Genomic DNA, 23,115 nt, shown 5'->3' with positions numbered 1-23,115 from the left:
TGACAAACGTAGAATTTTTGTATGACCTGTGTAAATTTTGTACAATTCCTAAAAGTATTAAGTTTCAGAAAATTACAGGTTTCAGAGCCTAAAAAATCTATTTATATGGAGAAAAATAAAAGTAAAAATAATTTCAGTATGCCCCAGCACGAAAAATATTACTTATCTTCTTCCTCTCTATTGTACGCGTGCACAGAAAAAATTAATAAGTTACCATGGTTACCATGGTCTCAAGTACCTAAAAAGTACCTAAAAATGAATATAGGTAGACCAAGAATTTTGATACAATCTTTTTTAAAAAAAGTGCATGGTTAGAACATATTTCTCACCTTTGTATGATCCAGACAAGTGGCGTGACCTTGACATACACGAAAACAACGAAACGGTATAAAGATACAATCTTTGTTTTTTCCGGCACTTATATTGTGCAGTCTTTTCTTGCTTTATGATGCAGTTAAGTTATATCTTTGTTATTAGCTGCAGACCTGAAGCTCTCCGAAAAAATATATTTAGACAGACCGGACTGTCAATATTATATTTTTACGGAGAGCTACAGTTCTGCAGCTACATTGTTATATACTCAAAATTTTTATAAATCCTTTTCTGCATGTATGATAGAGATTTCTAAAAAGAAATACATGATTCTGGCTCATAGTGTAACTTTAATTCTAAAAACTCGTATATAAAAGAGAATGTCAATCTTACTGTTAAATTAAGCAAGATTTTATGCCATTTCATGTGCCGGTCAAGAGAAAGGGGATCGGGGGGTACAGACCCCCCCTGGAATTTGTTATTAAATGTGTACACTAACCAAGTAATAGTGACAATGGACCCCCCCCCCCCGAAAACGGGGACTTCTCCTCAAAACGCGGATCCATGTGAAATTGGAATGAAAAGTAATGTGTTTTGACCATTTAAATTTCTGGATCTGCGCCTGCGTTGCATGCAAATTGTTGTTTTCAAAAGTATAGGTATATATATGCCAAAGATCCCATGATGAAGGTATCATTGGAAACATATATAAACCATGAATAACCAGGTCCTTTTATCTTCGCGTATAACTGTACTATGTATGATTAAGCATGTATGCATCTTCGCTAGCCAAGGGTTTCCGATCCGATACCTACTCTACACCAGTAGGTATCGGATCGGAAACCCTTGGCTAGCGAAGATGGCATGTATGATGAGGCGCCAGTTGGCGGTCCATAATTAGGAAATGCACGAAATATCATCATGATCATTATGTTAAAGCTAAAAACTAGTTTCTTTTACTTAATAAAAAAAAAACCTCTTCAAGCTATGACAATTAATGCGTCATTTATATATTTACTGATTTTTTTTTTTCGAAATTAAGATATTTATAAATTGTTTGTTTTGGTAAAAAAAAATATTTTTTTAAATCTCAACGTCATAATTATGTGCCAGACAAAAGTAGGTCTATATATAGTTAATATACACAGGCACCTGACGTTATTTATTTTTCTTTCCATAAAAAAAATATAACCCTAATAATATATTTTTATATTAAAAGAAAAATAAGTAACGTCAGATGCCTGTGTTTATATGTTTTGAAATAAAGTCTGCATCCTTACTAATGTTGTGGTACGCAGAAAAACTGTCTTTTTGAATATTGTTTGTAATATTAATTTAAAATTGGCATCGGAAGAAAATTAAAAGTGGGAGGGGGGCTATGTGTAAGAGAATTTTTTTAGACCTGCAAAAATACCTGACAGGCAAAAAACAAACAAACAAACAACCAAACAAACGAACGAACAAACAAAAACGCAAAAATCCTATTACGTAGGGGGAGGGGGGTAGTTAGAGTCGAACTTCTTTCAGTACAAAATTTTTCTCCAAATATTACCACTTTCCCCATTTTTAACCTATACTGCAACGTGTCTGGAAAGTGGGGGGGGGGCTTAACCTACGCCGCTATGTTCAATGCCTATACTAAGTCTATTCTTGAAAAAAAAGTGGGGTGGGGGCCCTAGCCTCCCCCCCCGGTTCCGAAGCCCATGATTTATCTTGACAAGTCAAATAGCTCCCTCTACCCTCTCTCATTCTCTCGTTGATGTTGTAACGATTTGTTGAATTATGACGTCATATGAATTACAATTTTTAAAAAACAGATAATGACGTCACAATAATCGCACTCAACATTTCCAGCGAGTGAGACGATTTGTTGAATTATGACGTCATATGAATTACAATTTTTAAACAACAATGATGTCACAATTATCGCACTCAGCATTTCCAGCGAGCGAGACATCAAACCACAGATACTTGTTTCTGAAATAATTTTTTTAACATTAAGTATAAGTGCCTGTGCATCCAACACATAACAGGTGCATTCAGATATTTTTTTTACTCTCAAATAATTTAATTCTGTTTGTATTCTTGTCTCTCATTGGTTGATTTCCAAAAAGGAACGCATAACATTTTGTATAATCTGGTTTGGTATGGGGACACACCCCCTTGACAACCAGCTGAATCATCTGTATCCATCAATCCCCTCATTTCCAGTCCTTCGGATTCATGAAAAATTCCAGATTTAATGAATGTACCTTTAACTTCAAACAGTTGCTCGATCTTACCTCATGTAAACAAGAATCATGGCTGCTAGATCTATGTATCAGTTTTTACCTCCCCTTGCTTCCCATCACTTCCGTTACTACGGTTGTATTATTGCGCGGTAAATTTGAACTAATAAAAACAACACAATTTTACATCCCCAGTTGTTTAATTATTTTAAAATTAAATTATAAGGAATAACTCTAATTCTTGGCCAGATTATCGAGTATAATATGGTTTGGGTCAGTTTACGCTTTTTTATAATCCGCTTCGCGGATTATAAAGCGTAAACTGACCCAAACCATATTATATACTCGATAATCTGCAGCTGGCCAAGAATTAGAGTCATTCCTTAATTAACCCCTTGCGAAATTAAACCAAACAAATGCATTGAGAAAGAGGAAGGGGAGAAAAGTTAAGGCATGGTAATTGGTAAAATAAAATGCGTGTGAATTTTGTTAATGTTCTTATTTATATATTTGTTATAATCATGATAATAGAGCAACGTGTACATTGCATGCTGTCTCTTCAGCATGATTCACCACTCGATCTATTCAGTAATTCTTGTTAATTTATGAGAACACTGGAGAATGGAATTGTATAGATCCGCCACTTTACTTACCATGTATGACGTAGCATGACATTGCACCTATCTACAAAAGGTCACCGTCGAGGTTTTTGACCTCTTAAAGCATGTTTGTTTGTTGATCTTATATTCTGCCATCACGAATTTAATTATCGATCTGCTAAATGCATCGTATTTCTTAGGATTTTTTGGAATAATCACAGTCAAATTAGTGCATTAGTTATCATTTCAATTTCGGTATCAAATCAGCTGTTGCATGTTCGGTATTACGTGACACTTTTCTAATTTTAGTTGTTTACTTTTTGTAACGAGCGCCGACCTCTCCAAGGGGGATATGAAAGACGCAAAATGATTGGTTCGGCAATTTGACCTATATTTTAGGTAAGTTGTTTACAGGTTACAGATATTTTTTTGATTTTCTTCTTATTTACGCATTTTATATATCATTTTTAAATTGAAAATGATACATATTATTGACCTATTTAAGTCAAACTCCTAATATTTAATTTCTATATCGTACTTTTACCAAAAATGCTTGCAAAAGTATATGACACCAGCTGAATTGCAATATTTTCGGACCAATCAATTCCCTTGTTAGAAAAATTACGTTGAATTTGGGTCAGTGCTGGTTGTGAATAATTGGGTCACTCAGTCATGGAGAGTTCACATACACGAGATAATTGACCGAGTGTCTAAATTGAAGTGAGGACCGGGGGACGTAAACACCCTCGTCTCAAGGTTTCCCTACCCACGGTCACCCAGGTAAGTAGCGTAAATGTTGGTCTGAAATGAAAAGAGGAACCGGCATTTTACTGGGGGAAATTTCGGTGATCTGGACAAAAAAATAATAAATAGTTTGTAAGAGATGGATAGTTGAGAGTGTGTTTCACGTCTAATCATGTTCCGTGTTAATTATGGACAACAAAGGAAATGTTGCTTATTATGTTTGGGCAGTTTCAGTCTTAATCAGAGACCGAGTTTGTTCTAAATCAAGGGTCATAATTCGCCGGTAGATATCATGCAGACATTATGACATGTTCACAAACAGTCCTATTGACATGATTGAGTTATGTTGTGCAGTTGCAATGAATGTTATTTACAACCTCATTTTATGCACAAAATGTTATTTGAATATAAGTTAAAAATTATCTGAATTTGTGATTTTCTGAACATATGTCCCTTGATTTTAGGAAAATACAGGGAGAGGTTCATATTACATAATTTTGCAGTGGGTGAGATGATGTAATGACATGCTGACCCATGCAAAATGTCAAAGGAAGTGTTTTAACTGGATTGTTAAAACAAAAGCAGAGTTTACTAGTTAATGATTTTTTTTCTGTTTTTTTTTTTATTGATTGGTTGATATGAATCACAAACATGTTGAATTCAACTGTTCTTTTATGCTTACATGGCAAACTTTATCTCGAGCAACTTTATTTAAACAACCCATAAAAAAATATTGTTCTCTACTGACTGAAACCCTACCACCCACATTTATCACTTCTCAGGCAAATGCCTCTAAATTATAGGTCTGTGTTTCGACCAAAAATAGACACAGAGGGGAAAACAAGTAACAAAAGAGGGTGAGTCATTGAAAGGCTTTACAAGTCAAGAAATTTATGTGATACTGTACATGTCTTCACACCTAATAAGTAAATGTTAAAACAATATCATGTTAACCTTTCAATACAATATGCTAACTTTTTGTGCAAGTGTCTTTTTAATATTTAAAAATGGAAAATAGGCCTTCAGCAAATTGTTATAGCCTTGACCAATTTTCAAATATGTTAAAAATTAAGTAAAAAAATAACTAACCTACAAAAGTTACAATAAACATGATAAATGCTTAAAAACATTTCACGCAAAATTTAAAGTGCTGTTTTTCCTTTGACAATTGGGTATTTTGGAGAAAAATAATAAAGTTGTGCATTAGAATTTTTTCCCCTTATTTCTTGCTTATCTTTTTTTTTAAAAATGCCATACTTTTGAAGTATTAGAGAAAATACCATGGAATTATAGAAGTAAACACGGGGCTATTATTTCAGATGTATAGCAATGCATAGAAATTACTATAAAAGAATTTCCTCATTTTCTTGCACATTTATTTATATTTAAGATGGCAAACTTTATATTAAAAAAAGAAACTTGAATTCAAATTAGGTTTTTTTTTATCATATCTTTGCAAAAAGTGGAGATAAATGAAAAAAGTTAGCATAACTTTTTACCTACCAGTAATGCCATATAGCACTTGTCAAAATGTACACACAATTTTGATAATACTTAAAAGTGAGTTAAGTCTATACTAAATAAAAAAATAATTCTTATGAGCATTATAAAACACATATAAGATTCTTTGTAAATGTGGGAATTTGTAAATATGTAAATATCTGTCTGTCCGTCCGTCCGTCTGTAAACTTTTCACATTTTCAACTTCTTCTCAAGAACCACTGGGCCAATTTTAACCAAACTTGGTACAAAGCATCCTTGGCTGATGGGGAGTTTAAATAGTCTCGTTCAACCAGACACTCGGCTGTCTCCGTAAATCTCCGACCAGCCAGAGGGTCTGGTAAAGATACGTGATATCATTTGTAATGCCAAAAGGCTTACTGAAATTCTGGTAAATATTTTGATTGGCTGAAAAGAACACACCTACATGATTTAAACAAATACATGATAAATCGGCAGAAAAATAACTTAAAGATGTAAAAGTTATATGTCTAAAACTTCAAGCTGTTAGAGAGGAATTGTTAACGGTAATGCCCACCAGTTATATGTAAGTGTGTTTAATAATGTCTTGAAAATATGCTATCGACAACAAAAGTGAAAGTTGTGTAGCCCTACCTGCGTAATACACATTCCTTCGATTGATATTGTAATTTCTCGTTTGGTGTCCCAAATTAAAGATCAGTTTATTAATATAAAGTCACAATCCAGAAGAAGAAACATATATAGCATTTGTTTTCAAAAAAGCTCGTCAAAATGAAAACAAGATAGCGCCCTCTGACGGTTACAAACGCTTACGTGAATCTTTACCAGACTCTCTGCTGGTCGGAGTTTACGGAGACAGCCGAGCGTCTGGTTGAACGAGACTAGAGTTTAAATTGTGAAAATGAAGGGCCAAGTACCCTTCCAAGGGGAGATAATCAAGAAAAGACAAAAATAGGGTGGGGTCATTAAAAAATCTTCTTCTCAAGAACCACTGGGCCAGGAAAGCTGAAACTTACGTGGAAGCATCCTTGGGTAGTGTAGGATCCAAATTGTACAAATTATGACCCCCAGGGGTAGGGCTGGGCCACAATAGGGAACCCAAGTTTTACATAGAAATATATAGAACAAATCTTTAAAAATCTTCTTCTCAAGAACCACTGGGGCAGGAAAGCTGAAACTTATGTGAAAGCATCCTGGGGTATTGTAAGATTTAAATTGTAAAAATCATGACCCCTGGGGTAGGGCGGGGCCACAACAAGAAATCCAAGTTTTACATAGAAATTTGTAGGGAAAATCTTTTAAAATCTTCTCAGGAACCACTGGGCCAGGAAAGCTTAAACTTATGTGGAAGCATCCTGAAGTATTAAAAAATCTAAATTGTTAAAATCAAGAAAGGGGGGGGGGGGGGGCACAATAGATATAAGAACAGGGGAAATCTGTTAAAGAACTGCATCACTAAAGTAACTCAGGTGAGCGATGTGGCCCATTGGCCTCTTGTTTTTCTACACTATTTCAGAATTGTAATCTGAATTTGTTTGTAATGCAAGATGTATCAATATTGAACTGAATGTTCTTATTCATGTACATGTATGGTTCTGGTGAGTTTGCGGGTTTTTTGCTTGACCCTCATGACCTGTACGTTTTTACGTACTTGTCAGAGATTTTAACACAAAGTCATTGGACTTTTTTTATGAGGTTTCACTATTCCAAGAAAAAGAAACCATTCAGACTTTTTAATACATTAATAATAATCGTTTCACAAATATCAAGGTTTGGCAATGCAATATGTAACTTATAGTTTTTAGATTCTCATTTTAAAAAAAATCTGTGGGGTAATTGGTTGGATTTTAATTATTTTAAATTTTTAATTATTTTAAATTTAAAAAAATACCCATATCATATTCTTTAAGGAAAAAAAAAAAATCAAAATTGTTATATTGTTGACATGGACGTGAGTTACAAAAGCAAGCCAATCTTTTAAGTTTTAGTTTAAATTTTCTACAATACAATAAAAGAAAGCAAGCCCATCTTTTCAAATTTAATTTAATTTTCCTACAATACCCCCCCTCCACTTATGTATGTATATATTCTTTGTATATATATGCATATTATGGAGCTCATTTTTAAATTTAGATTTTAAAAAATCCAGACTGACACTCTGAGATAGTGGATAGAGATGATAATCTAAAAATTTACTTCAAGTGGCCTTTAAAGTTGGAAAACTTATAACATCATTATTGTTAGTTCACTGGCAAAATGTGAAACTGAAACTGAAATTTTTACTTGTTTTACTTGTCATTGAACAATCATGATCTGCTCATCATGCATACAAAAATGATATGATGTAACGAATAGCCAATCAAAAAAAAATTGTAAATTGCTAATTTGAGATAATAATTTTAAGTTCACCTGAGGTGAAGGTTCAAGTAAACTTTTCAGATCACAATTGATCATATTAATATGTAAGCAAATTCAGGTAGTGGCGATTCAGTTTGTTGAAAGCATGCCCCCTCCCCCTTTTTGATTTGTGAGGGACAAAAATAGAAGGTTTTACATTGTAATATGTATAATCTTCACTTAAAGAAGTAATCGTATATATATGGATTCATCCTCAAGTAGTGTTAATTCTAATTTTTCAAATCCTTCAAAATACTTCAGATTTTAAGACCTCTTGAAATAGAATGAGACCGTGACAGAAAATCAAACTTATACAGAAAACTAAATAGGAGAAAATTGGTAAAAACCTTAATCTTTTAATGGCATCATTTAGACATACAAAGCTCAAATTTGTTCAAAACATGATTCACTCATCTGCTCCATCCTTGGGGTGAAGGTAGGACCACTTATATATAAATTTAAACTTTTAACTGCTAAACTTCAAGCCAATGAGCTCAGGTGAGCATGGTTGCTCATGAGCCTCAGGGTCTACAGGAACAGTTGCAAAGGGGGGGGGGGGGGTCATGAATGGATAGAATTGCTGAGGTAGCACAACCATGAACAAATATTCAACATTTTTTAGAGAAGAATCTCTTATAGAGCAAGTGTCAGCTTATTTGACAAAAAAAAAGGACGTGAGATTTTAATACATTCTTGATACTCGCTTTTAAAAATCTGTCAGCACCCAGTACTTTAATCTTGGTGGAGGTAAAAAAAAATTGATGGAGAAAAATTGTGTAACTTTAATAAGATGTGGTCATGCACATGAAGTTAAAATGTATTTTATTGAAATACTATCTTTGTCTTTTTGAAATTCCTAGTGATGTCATTTCAAACATGCTTAAGTATTGATATTTTCAATTTGGATGTATCTTTGGGCTAAGCTTATCACTCATGTTGCCTTGATGTCATTAGGACATGAGGACTTAGTACTCAGTTTGACTGAGTAGGCAGGGCAGACAGTGTTTCAATGTAATGAAATGTATGAAAGAAAATTCTGACAAACATAGACTTGTTTATGTAATGTAAGGGTTCAACAAAATACTGTTATTTTAGTTTATTCAGGTCAAATATATGTGTTGTGTAAATGTCGAGTGAACGATCTTCAATAGTATTTTGAAGAATTCGAATGCATGGTAATTGGATAGAAATAGATTTACTGACTTTGGAGAAAATAATGGTTTTATATCTGGCCTCCCCAGCGATTGTTATAAAACTGTTAGAATTGATTTTACACTGAAAAGAAAACAAACATGGAAATTTGCTAAGAATAACTGAAGTCATCAGTCAATCATAGGTGTTTAGATAAATAAACAAAATCCAGCCATAATTCACGGTTGGTCGACAGTTCGAATCGTCTTACTCATAGGGGTCATTGACTTAAAGATATTTCAATTGGTGCCTATATATATGGTATTGAATGCTTACTCTCTTTTGTGAAAATATTTCTGAACTTGTTTCTATGTTAAAAGCCTCATCAGAAGGCCAAAGATACGAAAGGTTAACACCCAGAATATGCAAGTTGTGATTCGCAAATTCATGGCTTGTGATAATGATAAATGTGATAACTGACATGGTAGTAACAAGTAGGCAGAGAAAAAGCAATTTTGGTAAAGAGATAGATTTTTATTCGATTACAGGGGATATAGCTTTTGCCCTGTCCGTCCGTCTGTCTGTCTGTTTATTTGTTTGTCTGTTTGTCCGCATAACTTTTGGCTGGGTGGGGCTATGGATTTCATATTTCATAGGTGTATTCCTTATGGCATGACCTTTCTTAGGTACCACCAAATTTGACCTTTTGACCTTGGAGTTTGACCCACTTTTACAAAAAATACCAGACTTCAATTTGTCCATAACCTTTTGAACAGTTGGTGCTAACTCCTAAGGCCTTCATACTTTGCATGAGTATCCATTCTGACAAGACCTATCAATTTGTTTAAATACTTTTGAACTTGACCTTAGAGTTTGACCCACTTTGTAAAAATTTACAAATTAAAAATTACAAATTAATTTGTCTTAACTTTTGAACAGTTTTTACTTGGGCTTTCATATTTCACAGATATATTCCTTGTGAAAAGACCTTCCTCTTCATACCAACAATTTTGACCTTTAGACCTTGACCTTGGAGTTTGTCTTGCATTTGAGAAATTTCAACTTTTGCCATAAGCTGTCATACGGGGGCATCATTGTTTCTCAAACACATCTTAAATGTTTAGATTTCAAGTTTATATCAACTTTCATCAAATTTATTGTAGGGAGGGTCTTGGTGAAATCTATGAGATCAGGCATTGAAGTTCTGATCTTTCCTCAGCTAACAAAGCTCTTTTCCCCGTCTTTAAGTTCTTGGAGACATTACTTATCAGCTATATCAGAGAGGGTCGGTCTCAGACTCCAGGATGCTGAAATGTTTTAATTTTACTCTTCAGAACTTTTTGATCTTTTTACTGAATAACTGTTGTCTCCCTGATAAAACATCAAATAAACAAAAAGTTTGGTTTGTAACGGTGAATTCATTGAATTTTGTTGTTTCAAGACTCCAGCAAAACTCCAAAGAGAAACATTTTAAGACCATGTTGGCAACAATAACAAGCATTTCTGATAGATTGGATGGAAGTCTGTTGCTTTTTACTGAAGACATGCCCATCCTCTTTAAATTAACACAAACAAAATGATTTTTTTAATGTTTTTCCTGAAAAAAGTTATTCCTTTTGTTAAAGAGACTAAACAATGAAGAGGCAATGAACTTTTCTCTTGCTCTCATGCACTTTAAACATGCTTAAAGTGAACTATGTTTGAATTGTGGTTTAAACATGTTTAAGATTCTACAATTGTTGATTTTGTTAATTTTTTTTTTCAAGACTATAATCCTAGATGACAGACAGAGAGTGGATTGAATACACAGCATGCCTTATGTACATGATCAAATAAAAAATTACGTAATGCTTTTTTACTACGTTTAAAATTTAAAATATGGAACGTACGTAGTATACCTACATATTTTGACCTTGTAGTAAGGATTATCTAGCCAAGACAAGATGTGAACAAACATTGCTACCGGTATTCTGAAATTTTATTAAAGGCATGTGCACAAGTCCCATTCAAACAGATTTGGGTATTGGAAGTTGGGGTTGGGTGTAAAGGCCTGGGGGGGGGGGTTCAGGTAGGCTGCAGGTTTTCCCCCTCAAATTTGCATGTATATCATCTTTTTGTCACAGAAACTGCTTTTTTGTAAATTTCACTCTAACTTATTTTAGACATCTGAATCAAATAACTTGAATGAAGGGAAATGATTTTGTCAGGTCAAAAAAAGTGAGACCTGTTATCAGGATTTTCCTTCCTGTTTCTAAATATTTGGTCTACATGGCAGTCCATCTGTTTGTTTTCAACTTAAACAAGGGTTATTTTTGGAAAGTCAGATGATATCAATTTTAGTGACCCACATGACCTTGAGGGTTAACATGTCCTTGACACATTGGTTAAGTTTGTACTTTATTATATTCAAAATATTACTTGATGTATATGTTGACAAAAACATTTCTTCAACATATGTGTATGTAATTAAAAAAATGTTTGACTTTTACAAACATTTTTATGCCCTCATAATTTAAGATTCAAGGTACATAGTTTTTACCCTGTCCATCTCTCAGTGTGTTCGTCTGCAAAAACTTTAACTTTGGCCAAAACTTCTGATAGGTTGGAGATATGGCTTTCATATTTCTGCTATATATTCCTTGTAACATGGCCTTTCTTTTTATGCCCCTAGATCAAAGATCTTGGGGATAAATTGTTTTTGTCCTGTCTGTCAGTTTGTCTGTCAGTTTGTTTGTCTGTCGTCAGCTTTAACCTATCCCATAACTATTGCCCTGTCAAGCGTAAATGAATATCACCTCAGTCTATGTCCCACTCCAGAATTGTGTTACCATTTGGGGCATTGAGTTTCACAAACATGTCTTGTTTTTTTCAAGATGTTGACCTTTTGACCTTAACCTTGGTGGTTGACCCACTTTTGCAACAATTGACCTATCCTTTGTCATAACTTTTAAATGGTTGGTGCCAGGGCTTTCTTATTTCATATGAATATTGTGACAATTAAGACCTTTCCATGGATATAGATATTTTTGACATTTTGACTTTGACCTTGGAGTTTGACCCACTTTTAAGAAAACTTGAACCTCATGGCCATAACTTTTGAACGATTAGTGTTAGTGCTTTCATGTTTTACAGGGACTAGATCTTCATTTGGATACTTTTAAAAACGATCAGACCTTAAATTGACCTAGACCTTGGAATTTGACTTACTATTGAAAAACTTTAACATTGTCATTAGATTAAAACATTTTATGCTAGGGCTATAATATTTCACACGTGGATATCTTATGATGTGGACTTCCTTTGCCTGGTTATATTCAGTTTGATCCTTTAGCCTTAAAATTTGACCCAAATTTAAAATACTTTAGCCTTTGCCATAACGTTTGAATGGTTTGTGCACGGGCTTTTTTGTTTATTTATTGAGACATATTTTGTTTGCATTATAATAGAGAGTGGTATCTTGACCTTGACCTTTGAAATTTTCTTACATTTGAGAAACTTTGACCTTTGCAAAAAGGTGCTCGGAGTATGGGGTATCAGTGTTTTACAAACAAAACTTTTTTTTCAGATGTTATACTTGCTTGAAATTTTTTGAAGTAGTATACAAATAATGAACAATTTGTGGATAATAATGTCAAATGGAAATACTTATTTATTTTATTTAATTAAACTTTGACTCTTTTTCAGCTAAATCTTCATGGCCAATCAGAAGTACCACAGACATGGATTAAGTTTTGATCCGTAAGTGAAGTGGAATATGATGGATATACATCTAAAAAAAAAAAAAGAAACTACATTAGATGTTTTTACTTTATTCAAGTAGTGATTTACTATTAAACAAAGATTTTACATGAGGTGGTTTATTTATGGTAAGTTGTATTGTACCCAAAAAAGAAAGATTTTTATTTATTTTTTAAGATATATATAGACATCTCATTTTTGTTGATTAATTTTTCTGTCCAATCAAACAAAACATTTGAAAATATCAACTATGGTAATAATCATGATAATATATGAATTATAATCAGCCACCAATTGCTGTAAAAAGCAGTTGAATACTTCATTGGTGAATATGCAATAATTGTTATCATGGTAATATTTATATAAGTCTGTTTTGTTATTTGCAGGTGAAATGGTTTGATGTGTGGTGTACTGGAAAGCATATACAGACAAATCCTTTCAGCATAATATGACAACAATGGGAAAAGAAGCCAGCTTGGATGGATTAGGTTCAGCATATTCTATATTTAAATTTTTTTTTTTTTAATTAATTTCAAACTTGAATCATTCAGGTGACCTTTTGCTTTTCATTTTTGTCCATTGTCAGAAAGTGCACATGAACTTTCTTCTAATGGAACTATTGAATCCGCTGGAAGAATTTTTTTTATATAAATGAAGGGTGAAAAAATCTGAGATGAAAATCAGGATGAGATACAAAGTCTCTAAAAATGTCAATATTGTGTGTACTTTCAGGGGTACTTTTACAGTACATGTACAGTCTTCTGGGTGATTAGTCTAGAAATATTAGGCTTACACATTTTACAAAGTGATAATTAGCCCTAAGGTATGTCAAAGCAATGAGGTCAGGTGATTTAGTGCTTTAGATCAAGGTCACCAAGGTCAGGTCAGGTCATTACAATTAAAAGTATACTGTATATTTTCTTCTTATATCTTAGCTAAAAGTGAAGGATCTACATTTGAAGTGTGTTGTTGATGAAATTATCACTTCTCACTGAGAGAGAGTTGATGAAGATCTTTCAAGGTCATTTTTTACATGGCAGAGATTGCAGGAAACAGTTACGCCAAAAAGTGTTTTTAAAAAATCCTAATCACTTATTATTTAGTATTTAACTAGATATCTTGTCGCCCGTGTGGTACCATGGTAGAGCTTTTGCTCTAAAGTCAGGAGTAAGGAAATGATCCTTACGTCAAGAATTCGAATCCCACTGTGGGACGAAGAGACTGGTCCTTTGGATGAGACTGTATAAACCGAGGTCCTGTGTCGTAGTATATTTTGATAGGCAAGGGAACATTTGTAGCTCTCCACCGCCAAGTGATGGCGTCTCCATATGAGTGAAAAATTATTGAGAGAGATGTTAAACAACAAACATTTCTTGAATCCTCCAATATCTTGGAAGTTTTTCCTTGGCCCCATTAATTTTGAGATAATGGGGCTTGACTGTATGATTTGTCATATTCTTTAATTTTCCCTCTCATGTAAGCAGTAAGAAAATTCATCTTCACATTATTATTATTTGTTTAAAATATTTCCATGCGGATTTTCCATATTAGACGGAAGTATTTTCTCTACTTTTAAATTTACATAATTATACTTATAACATAGTCAATGTTTTTAATTTTGTGAATTCATTAAATATAACATCGTAACGTGCTAATGAATAAATTGTCAGAAGAGTCTAAAATTCATATTAGGTACTTAAAATAACAGAAAGATAAATTCTAAAAATAAGATAGTAATAAAGAAAAAAAGTATTGGTATAAATATGAAATAATTTATAGTTTGTTTTTTTCAAGAAGTTAAAGTACTTAAAATTGATGCAAACTTTTGTAACCACTTACGCATTGAAAACCTTAGTTGTAAAGGAGACACAGTATGTATTAGAATATCTGTAGAAATACTTTATACTCAGGTGACTGTAGCGGACTTTTTATTGTCTTTTTTGCTCACCTAAGCCAAACTAGGCTCTACTGAGTTTTTCTGATGGAAGATTGCCCAGTATCGTCTGTTTGTTGTTAGTAGTATGGAAACTTTTCACAGTTTCAACTTTGTATTCAGAACAACTGTTTCATTTTCAATCAAATTTGCTACAATGCATCCTTAGATGAATGGAAAATGAAAAACCAAACCTGTTTTTTTTTAAGGGGAGATATTTAGAAATAGTGAAATTTTGGTGCAAAAAAACCCATAATAATATTATCATACCTTAAAGCTCCTGAATTCAAATTGTTCATATTATGAACCCCATGCTAGGTTGATGCCATAAGAGTAATTTTTTTATTAAGTAATTATTTTTTTTTTAATGAAGTAATACTTAAGGAAATATTTTTAAGATATTTTCGAGCCACAAGTCATATTAATAAAGTTATTATTAATTTTATGGCATCTTTTGTAGTATAGAATCAGATTCTTATAAACTGTGAACCCTGAGGCTAGGGTGGAGCCTCAGAAGGCAAGGTTGCCTTTAAAAGAATTGAAGTAGCAAGGGACATTAAAGTAGACAGGGGCCTGAGGGTTCCCTCCCCTAGCAGGGAGTTTGGGGGGGAGGGTACAAGAAGAACTAAATGATAACATAGTTAAAGTCAGCAAAATTCCTTGGCTCCAGGGTCTTACTTAGGACAGCTTGGTTGGATCCGAGTTTTGAAAAACAGATTGACTCATAAAATGTCCATTTAGTGAGGACTTTTATCTGAATGTCAGAAAATTAACATACAAAGGCTGATGCTCTTTGATTCTAACAACACTATTTGATTTCATTTTCTTAGACTAAAAGATGGTATTTAGCGCTCCTACTCTAGCTAAAGCCAATCAAAACAACACAAGACAACGTGTAACTTTTAAATGATATGACATCATTTGTTGTCACGTGGTCCGCTCTCCTTATGCACGTGATAAAACTTAAAAGCTCTATAGTTATATAAACAATATAGCATTACGCTTTGTGTATCAATTCAGAACCATAATAAGGAAACAATATAAGGTTCATATTTAAAGTTAATCTTAAAAAAGTATAGAAAGCTCTACATATTTTGGCAATTAAGAGACAAAAATTTTGACTCGGACACTACAGAAACAACAATATGACTGCTTTGGCAACTTATTTGGTTTCTAGACTATTTTGATGATTTTTTTTTTCTCAAGAAAAGTGTTGTAGTAGAGTTGATCACATTCAAACTTCATGTCAACTTTGTGGCAAATCACAATCACACGGAAATCATCTTTTTATAATTTATTATGACGATTAAAGGCAAAACAAATCTACAAGGGTTAACGATCAAAATACCACATTGGTTTAGATAATCAGATGGTTTCTGATATGTATTCAATATTTCTTCAATTTAAACTCAAACTTAATGTAAACTCAGTAATAATCAATAATTTTCTAATTCCCTAAAGTCACAAAAAAAACCCTTTCATTTATATAGTATGAAAGAAACATCTAGAAATAGAAATTTGTATAAAATTCTAGGAAATTACATTTGAACATATTCTAGAGACTTCTTAATAATTCATTCACGAAACATAGAGAACATTCTAGACTATATATGTACATCATCAAAATTCTAGAAGATACATTAAAATTGCGACAGTTCACAACAAACTTTACATAACAATAAAACAACAACAAGTGATGTTACAGTCTAGAGCCTAGCTTCAAAATGTCTCGTATCTTTGTTTTCCATTACGCATGATGGTGTGATCAACAGTCATCGAAAATTGAATGTCAATTTCGTTAGCAGTCTCATTAAAGAAAAGATATTTTTGCAGTTGTAAACGTAAATATATTTATTTACAGTAAATACCTTTTTCATAATGAAAATAGCTATCATTTGTTTTGTTTTACGACAATCTACATTGCAACTACTGTGACTTCTTGATTAAACAATGAATCAGTTAATTTTTATACATATCAAAGAAATTGGATTTTCCAGTGTCATGATTTTTTATTTTATTTTTTATTTGGGAATTTTTTGATAAATTTGACAAATTAAGAAATACCAAGATAAATTAATCGTTGATGAGAAGGAAATTCCAGTTAGAGACATCTATGCTGTACTAATTTAAAGCTATGAGTTCATGAGTTTGACCACAAACGTTTACCAGTTTTTCCAGCACCTAGTAGCTTAAGCCAAGTTCATTGGGCAATCCTCTGTCTTTGTTATGATACCTATAAAGATGAATCATTTATGAAAACCAATCCACAATATACAAAAGGAAGTAATTAAAGGTGTTAATTGAAATAAAAGATATTACGAGGGTTGATCCAAAAGTAATGTCACAACTTCGATAAAATCGCTACCCGTCGACGTAAAACAACAAAATTATTAATGATGAAAGCTACATTTATTTCAAATCAGACCTGAAAATTTCAATTCAGCATGATTTATGCTTTTCAAAATATCGGATTATATACAAATTGCGATTATGGTAGTCGCCGCACCTAAATAACGTCATATGACAGATACACGACGTTGTACATTTAAACGCTTCCCTTTGTTTCATTAAAAATATGAGAGATCCACGAATACATTCACAAATTTCACCTTCTTAAAGAAAACTTGCTACCCATCGTACACTCACTCTTTCCATAATTAATTCTGTCAAAATTCTTTGAACAGTAGTACAAGACCAACTTAAAAAAATGTCTCATATCGCTCTTACCGTCCGTCTTTTTTGACAACGCCACACACCATTGAACGTTTCCGTCCGTCCTCTCATCTTTCGCTCTTCTTGTCATCTGCTGAGCATTCAATGACTCATCACCTATCCAAAATCGCTGAAACTATCTAAACAAGTCTCTTATTTACATTCTTTCCTCTGTGAGACTGGTGAATCAACGTTACTGTCTCTTCTGGCGATTTCTTCATTTTGAAGCTAAAATGCATTACAGTTTGTTCTGGCTTTCTTTGCCCATTTAGGCATTTCCTTTTTTTCAATGCAATGCACCGGAGTAAAACAACGATGTTTTTAAAATGAAAAATAGCAATTATGTCATATACTTTTCTACTTAAGACTAAAAAATGATGTAAATTTTTGTCTTTTTAAATATTTTGTGATTAGGCGCTTTTAATAGATGTTTCTTAATGTGTTTGTCTTCTTTAATTAAAAAAAGTACACTTTAATTTGTGACGTTCAGTTGTGACGCGGCGACCCCCCATATGTTCTATGTTTTAAACATCTATAAAATAAATTTAGTTAAACATTATTGAATGAAAAATTCAAGTTAAATTCATTTTATATTTGTGCATCTTTTGGTATATTATATGTGATAATATGACGCCAAATATAAAAGATATGGACACTGTGACATTACTTTTGGATCAAGTCTCGTATATAGTTGTAAGCTATCTCTAATCAAGTCTTATAAGCTATCTCTCTAATTTGTTCCTCAAAAATTTGAAATTTGAGAGGAACAAATTTATGCCTAACAGCAGCATTTTGGAACTTGTGATTTATATGAGATGTATAACCGACCTTTTTGAAAAAAAAATGACCTGTTACAAATAAAAAAAATTGATGTGCAGAGAATGAAAACGTACTACTTGTTTTATATAAACCAGTTGGCATGAGTTATATAAATATACCCATATAATGCTTTCAATAGAAAAAAATTATGTCTGTCTACTTTTCGGTCAAAAAAGTTGTCATTGATATTTGGTTGCCATGGAAATTCATTATCGTTGTCCCAATTTTTTTCCTTGCCTAACGTCATATTCATTAGCAGTCTTATTATCACCTATGCTATCTTACCACCTCATTTCTATAGACTACAGACTATTGTGTACCACGGCTAGAATACTGTTACTGGTGTGGAGATTTCGCCCATTGTTGAGGAGCAAAAAAAATGTCATTATTTTGGAGTGCATGATTCAGTTTCTAAATTTTTGCTAGAAAAAGAAAGTGTTGTGAATAGTGGAAAATGTTTAATTTAATCAAACTTCTGAATCAGATGAGAGGATTGGGGAAATGCAGTGAAGAGTCAGGTAATATTAATTTTTTTTTTTTTTTTGAGATTTCCAATATGGATTTGTCGAAACAATAGTTTCATGTGCATATTAAATTTGAGAAGTTGTTAGAAATGCTAAAAATATCAATTTTTTTTCAAAAGGGATTATTATATTTTACTGTGGTATACATTAATTTGTCTACAAGTTGTAAAAAATGTTTTGTATGCTGCTTTTCTTTGTTAAGTATAACATTGAATGTTATGCTGCAGCCATGCTCAGATTCTTTGATGGAGAGTAAAAATAATATAGTTACATATCTAAAATGTGTTTAGGAATTGAGAATCATTTGATATCTTTTCAGGAACCAAAGGAATATAGAATTTAAACAAACAAAATTAGAGGGGTGACGTCAAAATATTTTTTTTACCAAAAAAATCCATCAAATGCTGAATCTATCAATATCATGTAACTGTACACATATTGTTTATTTTACATTTCCAGAAAATGGCATAATATTTTGTGAATATTAAAAAAATGCACATAAACTGGGCATATTGTATACCATTGCAACCTGCAAGTAGATATTGGTGACCTTATTTTCAAAAATTTTACTGCCATACAACGTTAAAACACACATGTTGATGTATGTCTGGATCTTTTTTTTTATGGAACCAACAATTTTTGTCAAGTGGCACTTCTTTGGAGGGAAGTTTGTCTTGATCCAAAAGTAGGTCATTGTGACCTCATTTTGGAATTGTTTAGCTATGCTTAATCAAATCATGTCAAGGTCATAATGTGTAGAGTATAAGACAAAGATTCACCAAAGTTTTTTAGTTTATGGACCTTTAAGTGTTAGTTGATTCCCTTTAGGGAAGAGTGTTTTGTTATAATGACCCGAAAGTCACCTTGACAAGAAAACTCTTAGCCAGATATATGATTTACAGTTTAGGGATGAATCATCATAAAATATTGTGTCAAAATGCACACAAGACCTTGGTCTTTCATCTGAAAATCAAATTATTAGTACAGCAAAACTTGTTTAGTACGAACAAGTTTTCTCTTTACGAACATCATTACGGATATAGCGAAGTTATCTTGTTTATCCCCAGCTATATAAATTTAACGAATTCCTTAGATGGATAAAATAAATTACGGAAATAGCGAAGTTATTTCATATGTCCCAAATGACTTCGTTATAACTGAGTTTTACTGTATATAGCAAACTGTACGTTAAAGACAATGATTCTGGACTTAATTTAATTTATAACTTCTCACATTTCAATTTCTTCTCCAGAACCTAAATCTGACCTAATTCCATTAAACTCGCCACAAAGTATCATCGGGTTAAGTTGATTCAACTTTGTTTTTGTTTTTTTAACTGAAGAGCCCTGTCCTAAGTTTGAGAAGTTATGAAAATTTTTGGCATTTTTAAAATGTCTTCTGAAGAACCACTTCGCCAGAAGAAAGAAGCTTATGTGAAAGCTTCATTACAAAATGTTTGTTCAAAACATGACCCCCAGATATAGAATGGGGCTACAATCAAAGTTTTACATACAAATAAATAAAAAATCTTCTGAATATGTGTTTATAAAGTCTTACATGGTGATGATATAGGAAATAATCTGCTGATGAAAAACAGCAGGGCCACAGTAACTCAGGTGAGTGTTGTGGCCCCTGGGCCTCTTAATCAAGAAGAATTTCTAGTTTGTTAGTTATTAAAGCAACGTCACCTGGGAGATTCATTGAAATATAATGATATTTCACTATAAATAAGTTCTTTATAACAGAGTTTTACTGTAGCCTATGATAGAGTTACCTTTCTTGAGTTATTGTTTGGGGGGGGGATGTCATATTAAAGGGGCATGGACACAGTTTCGGCTAAAATTTCAAAATTTATTTTTCCATTTTTACAAATATTTAACTAGGATCTTTCTAATGATCATCAAAAATTTGAACGCCTGTTGTCCAGGTACAAGACAGATTTAGAGCTCAAAACCTTTGTTATGTAAACAAGGCTAGTGTCATGTTTTTGTTTACACAGGTTAATATACTAATATATGTTCGTTCAAAGTATATAATTTCAAATAAAAGTTAGTTTTAAATACGATTCGACAGTTACTATTGATTTGCTGAACTTCATTTTGTTATAAATATGATATTTTCTATATGTAAACAAAAACAAGGCACGAGCCTATAACATTATGAAGAACTTTAAGTTCTGTATCTTGTTTGTTAATCAACAAATGATGCTCAAATGTTTGCTAATCAATAGATTATGCCTTAGGTAGGAATTGGAAATATTAAAATTGGTTTTAACAAAATCAGTTGAAACTGTGTCCAGGCCCCTTTAAACTATTTTAGAAATATTTGGCATGTTTTTTTTCTTTAGGTCACCTGAGTAAACTCAAAAAAATGACCTGTTGCTATCCGTATATTAGAGGAATCAGTTTGTCGTTCATCGTACGTCGTTCGTAAACTTTTTAACATTTTTAACGTCTTCTCTGGAACTACTGAACCAATTTCAACCAAATTTGGTATACAACATCTATTGCTGAAGGGGAACAAAAATTGTGAATTTCATGGTCCCTGCCCCCCTGGGGCCTGAGGTGTGGGGCCAAAACCACTAAAATTAATGCAATCTTTAAAAATCTTCTTCTTTACTCCTGGACATCAAGCAGTCTAACTGTTGACATGGTTGTAATCAGCATTGAGTCCTCTACCAAAATTGTGAAATTTATGGCCCCAGGGTCAGGGGTTCTGGTGTTAGGGTGGGGCTATATATATCATATAGTAAAAGTGCATTATTTCTTTGAAAATCTTCTTCTCTGCTTCTGGGTATTAAATCATCTAACTAGGAACATAGTTATTATAACCAAGAGTGTTTCTTTAAAAATTGCAAATTTCATGGCCCCTGGGTCAGGGGTTCTGGTGTTAGGGCGGGGCTATATAGATCATATAGTAAAAGTGCATTATTTCTTTGAAAATCTTCTTCTCTGCTCCTGGGTATTAGATAAAAAAACATAGTTATGATGAAAGAGTGCCTCTTAATAATTGTGAATTTCATAGCCCCTGGGTCAGGGGTTCTGGTGTTAGGGCGGGGCTATATAGATCATATAGTAAAAGTGCATTATTTCTTTGAAAATCTTCTTCTCTGCTCCTGGGTATTAAATAAACTAACTAAGAACATAGTTATGATGAGCAAGAGTGCCTCTTCAATAATTGAGAATTTCATGGCCCCAGAGTCAGGAGTTATGGTTTGAGGGCGGGGCTGTATTGATTGTATAATTAAAAAACATTAATTCTTCAAAAATCTTCTTCTCTGCTCCTCGATATTAAACAAGCTAACTAGAGTAAGCATTCTAAGTGTATTATTATGATAAGCAATGAATGGCACTAAATTGTGATTTTCATGGCATCTGGTTCAAAACACAGACCAAATTCAATATTTTGGAAAGTTGTTTCATGATACTCAGGTGACCTATGAGGCCCGTGGGCCTCTTGTTTCTTTATATGTGCTTTTTGTTTAAAAAAAATGAATTCCATTGCTACATATATTAGAGGAATCAGTTTGTTCCACTAAACTTGATAGATTTGTGAGACAATTTTCTGTAGAATAATTATATTTTGTTGTTTTGTAGAGTTTGATGGGGACACGGTGCTATGTCGAGTTTGTGGAGATAAGGCTAGCGGATTTCACTATGGTGTTCATGCCTGTGAAGGATGCAAGGTGGGTGTCCCTTCATTCTAAAATTTCAAACAAACATATTTATGTAATCACTTTTTAGCATGTGATATTCCTTTCGCAGACACATAATTTCATAGATTATATAACTGATGACACATTATAATTTTATTTTACATGTATTTTCTGTTTTCATTCACGAATTTTCCATTTTTTGGTGTTGCAAATTGAAAACGCTTTTCATAGAAAACATATAGAATGGTATATATTCAGTGGTAAAACATAGAATTTACTACTAGAGAGTAATGTGTGTGTGCTGAGTGCATACTTTTTAACAGGCAAAACGTGTATCAACAAAAAAATAATTTCTATAGTAATGGCGATATAATTCATTTGTTCACTATAAAATAATTATATCACTATATTTCAAATCTAAGCATTTTCTTGATGTACTGAAAAATAATAAAATGGCCGTGTTTTTCAATTGTGTTACAATTTCTATAATGTTTTTTACAAATTCATTTTGATGTTTTGCCAACTTTCACGATTTTTCCTCCCGATTCGCAGCCTTCCCGATCAAAGCAAAAAATACAATAAAATTTCCGATTATAAAAGACCATGTTTAAAAAATCAACATTGCAATATATCTATGTTAATTAACCACAGGAAATCACTTCACGCTTGAATGCACACAGTTGTTCAGGTACAAGTAGCTTATAGCTTGGGGCAATTAGGGATTATCTTGTCAATTTTACTGGGTATGCAGGTAAAACACATAGAAACGTGTTAATTGTTAGCTGGGTTAAAGACAATGCTGTCAAACTATAAAATAGGAATCACTATACTTTGAGAGGGG

General features: G+C 32.8%; 1 long non-coding RNA gene across 1 annotated transcript; it reads left to right on the top strand.

Annotated features, from left to right (window-relative positions):
- The first annotated feature begins 3,695 nt into the window (after positions 1-3,695).
- On the top strand, positions 3,696-22,305 carry LOC134270366 (uncharacterized). The gene is made up of 4 exons (XR_009992790.1): positions 3,696-3,919; positions 12,578-12,631; positions 13,018-13,119; positions 22,216-22,305. It is a non-coding gene; the product is annotated as an uncharacterized LOC134270366 (long non-coding RNA).
- The last annotated feature ends 810 nt before the right edge of the window (positions 22,306-23,115 follow it).

Source organism: Saccostrea cucullata, unplaced genomic scaffold, assembly GCF_032062105.1.
Source record: "Saccostrea cucullata isolate Sc308-1 unplaced genomic scaffold, CSIRO_AGI_Scuc_v1 ctg1187, whole genome shotgun sequence".
Lineage (NCBI taxonomy): Eukaryota > Metazoa > Mollusca > Bivalvia > Ostreida > Ostreidae > Saccostrea > Saccostrea cuccullata.
This window is presented reverse-complemented; position numbering and strand designations above follow the sequence as displayed.